The sequence below is a fragment of the Rana temporaria genome, chromosome 2, assembly GCF_905171775.1.
Source record: "Rana temporaria chromosome 2, aRanTem1.1, whole genome shotgun sequence".
Taxonomy (NCBI): Eukaryota; Metazoa; Chordata; class Amphibia; order Anura; family Ranidae; genus Rana; species Rana temporaria.
Genome location: NC_053490.1, coordinates 173,800,182 through 173,803,796, shown reverse-complemented (window position 1 = coordinate 173,803,796; position 3,615 = coordinate 173,800,182). Strand labels below are relative to the sequence as shown.

General features: G+C 43.9%; 1 long non-coding RNA gene across 1 annotated transcript; it reads left to right on the top strand.

The window, feature by feature from the left end:
• The first annotated feature begins 202 nt into the window (after nucleotides 1-202).
• LOC120928575 lies at nucleotides 203-764 on the top strand. Its single transcript, XR_005747235.1, has 2 exons — nucleotides 203-375; nucleotides 539-764. It is a non-coding gene; the product is annotated as an uncharacterized LOC120928575 (long non-coding RNA).
• Nucleotides 765-3,615: the final 2,851 nt, after the last annotated feature.

Here is a 3,615-nt window from a genome sequence, read left to right as displayed (position 1 = left end):
TGTGGCTGAACTTTTGTTCTCTGGCACATGCATACCCTCTCCTATATGGTTTCCATATCTGGTAAGTTACTCTCCATTTTTGGATTACCAGCTCTATGGGGTTACTCTTCTTTGCTATAAATGTGTGTCTGCATTTAACTCTTTGAATGCAACAAATAATGATATATACATATTATATATATATATATTTTTTTTTTCTTTTTTCCCCTCTTTCCTCTTTCCCCTCCTTCCCTAGGCGTGGACCTTTTTGGTAGGCTATGATTGTATATCCTCCCCGTGAACACAGAGACATTGATCTCCATATACAGCATTCTCCCCTTGTTTTTGGCGTACTTTCACACTGAGACAGGATTCTATCTACAGATCTTATTGACTGTAAGTAGCTCATATCTGTTTTGATAAATGACATAGTTGTATGGCTGTCCTTTTCTTGTCTCCCCTTCCCCATGTTTTTAACAATTTCGGTCACTTGAGTTGTAAATATTGTTTAAGTTGAATTTTTTCTATGTAATATGTGTATATATCTCTTTTTTAATAGACATGTATTTCTCTGACACAATGATCGTCTGTAATACCCCTTGAAGAAGGATCACAGATACCGAAACGGCTGTCGGGTTGGACCAATTTTTGTCTCATGTCTAATTTATTGCTTTACAAATAGGATCTGTATACCACTTGCATGTGGTCTTTTATCCTTGCTAGGACACTATATGATGTCCTGACTTGAATTGTTTAAATAAATTTGCTATATATTTTTCTACTCATTCACGTGTTTGTGTCACTTATAAAGTCCCACCCTTGAGGGGGTATTTCATGTTTTTTCCCTCTCATTAAACTGGGGAGCCCAAAAGCCAGCAGCAATGAGGATTATGTCACTTCCTTTTTCAGAGCTGAGAGAAGCATCTAATCATCTGTTCTGTGTTTGCTCAGATGCTTCGAAGGGCAGGTGAGATACCAAAGGTCTAAGAGACCCCTGGTGTCCCCATAAAGAGTTCCTGTCACTGCCCAAAGCTACCACAAGAATGCTTGTTCACCCCTTGTGGTAGCAATAAAGATAAATGAAAAAAAAATATTTGGTCAAATAAATAAAAATAATAAAAAAAATGTAAAGCTTATGTAAACAGTGATTGCCGACACTCTAGACCAGTGATGGCGAACCTTGGCACCCCAGATGTTTTGGAACTACATTTCCCATGATGTTCATGCACTCTGCAGTGTAGTTGGGCATCATGGGAAATGTAGTTCCAAAACATCTAAGGGTGCCAAGGTTCGCCATCACTGCTCTAGACTGATAACCTGTAAAGGATTTTAAAGTATCACCTATAGACAATTTTAGGTACTGTAGTTTAACTCCTTCAGAATCACGTCATAGTCGAATGACAGCTACAGCGCAGGACTACATTGCCTGAAGGCCATCAATAGAAGTCCTCCCCTTTGCACGCTCCCCGCACGCCCCCTGCGTGGCGCTGTGATCACCGGATCAATGAGACTCAGATGATCACAGACCCCAGCCCCTTACCACGTGATCAGCTGTCAGCCAATGACAGCTGATCGCATGATGTAAACAGAAGATCGGTAATCAGGTTTTTTTTTCTCCTCACGCTCCTTTTTTTATTATCCTCCTTTTCCTCACGCTAACTGCGTGAGGAGAAAAAAGAGCCGATCATCGGCTTCTGTGCAAGGGACATCAGTCCTAAAGAGAAAGATGCACAGCCATCTTATCTTTGCCCACCAGTGCCACCTGTCAGTGCCCACCAGGGCATAACAGTGCCAGCAATCAGTGCCACCTATCAATGCCCACGAGTGCCACCTATCAATGCCACCTATCAGTGGTGCCAATCAGTGCCCATCACTGCCACCCATCAGTGCCCATCACTGCCATCTATCAGTGACCATGAGTGCCAGCTATCAGTCCTACCTATAAGTTCCACTTCTCAGTGACCACCAGTGCCACCTATCAATGCCCTTCAGTGCCCCCTATCAATGCCCTTCAGTGTCGCCCATCAGTGCCACCCATACGTGCCACCTCTCAGTGCCCATCAGTGTCACCTCATCAGTGCCCACCAGTGCTGCCTATCAGTGCCCATCACTGAGGCCTTATCAGTGCCCATCAACGTAGCATATCGGTGCCCATCAGTAAAGCCTCATCAGCGTACATCAATGAAGGAGAAAAATGACCTGTTTGCAAAATGTTCTAACAAAATATAAAACGTTTTGTATTTTTTTTCCATTTTTTTTCATTTGTTTTAACAAAAAAAAAAAAACCCACAGGTAATCAAATATTACCATAAGAAAGCTCTATTTGTGGGAAAGTGTTGTGTGACCGCGCAATTGTCGTTCAAAGAGTGACAGCGCTGAAAGCTGAAAATTGGTCTGGGTAGGAGGGGGGTTTAAGTGCTTGGTAAGTCGTTAATATTACACAAAATCAAAAATTGCAGCAGCCACCATTTTATTCGCCAGGGCCTCTGCTTTCAGAAAATATAGCATGTTTGGGGGTTCTCAATAATTTCTATTGCCATCTTCGGCCGCTCCACCTGGGTCTTCTGTCCCACTAGGGGACCTGAGAAAACCTCCAGCTGGCCGGAGACCCCAACAAAGCCAGAATCGCCTAGTTATAGCAGCGCTTTACCACTGTTATAGAGGCATTTTTAGTCCCCCAGAAGTGCCCGCTTAGTGCTGCTTTCAAATGGTTTTTAAGGTGCCTTGAAAGTGGCGCCCATTCATTTCAATGGGCAGGGGTGGTGGAGGAGCGGTGTATACAGCGTGCCCGCACCGCCCCAACGATTCTGCTTACAGGACTTTTTTTCCTGTCCTGCGAGCGCACCACCCCAGTGTGAAAGCACTCAGGTTTTCACACTGGGGCTGCAGTAGAGGCAGTTTACAGGAGCTTTACAGGCGTTATTTTTAGCGCAAAAACGCCTGTAAAACACCTCAGTGTGAAGGGGTCTTAGGCTTCTATTGGTGGCTCTCTTCAGAAAGTTTAAGTTTTCTGGCTGTCAAATTGACCTTCTGGTCTAAGTACTTTGAGTTATTAACCCGCATAGCTTTCGAGAGAACTCAGAAAATGCTGAGGTCAGAGGAACAGTGCAGACAGGCAACCTTGGATTGGACAAGATGGAGAGGGGAGTAGTGGCATTAGGATATCCACTTTATCCAATCAGAAAACACCCTGAATTCATTGAGAATAGTAAAAAGGCATGTTCTGAATGGTGCCCATGCTGAGCAAGTGACTCCCTGTGCCCACTATACAGTAGGACAGCGACCCGGCATGGGATTACGTGTAACTTAAGGCCTCGTACACACGATAGGTTAACCAGAGGACAACGGTCTGAAGGACCGTTTTCATCGGTCAAAACCGATCGTATGTAGGCCCCATAGGTTATTTAACCATAGGTTAAAAAAAAGTCAACTTGCTTTAAAATTAACCTATGGATTCCTAACCGATAGGTCAAAACCGATCAATAGTAGGCACGACCATCGGTTAAAAATCCACACATGCTCAGAATCAAGTCGACGCATGCTTGGAAGCATTGAACGTTGTTTTTTTCAGCACGTCGTCGTGTTTTACGTCACCGCGTTCTGACACGATCGGTTATTTAACCTATGGTGTGTAGG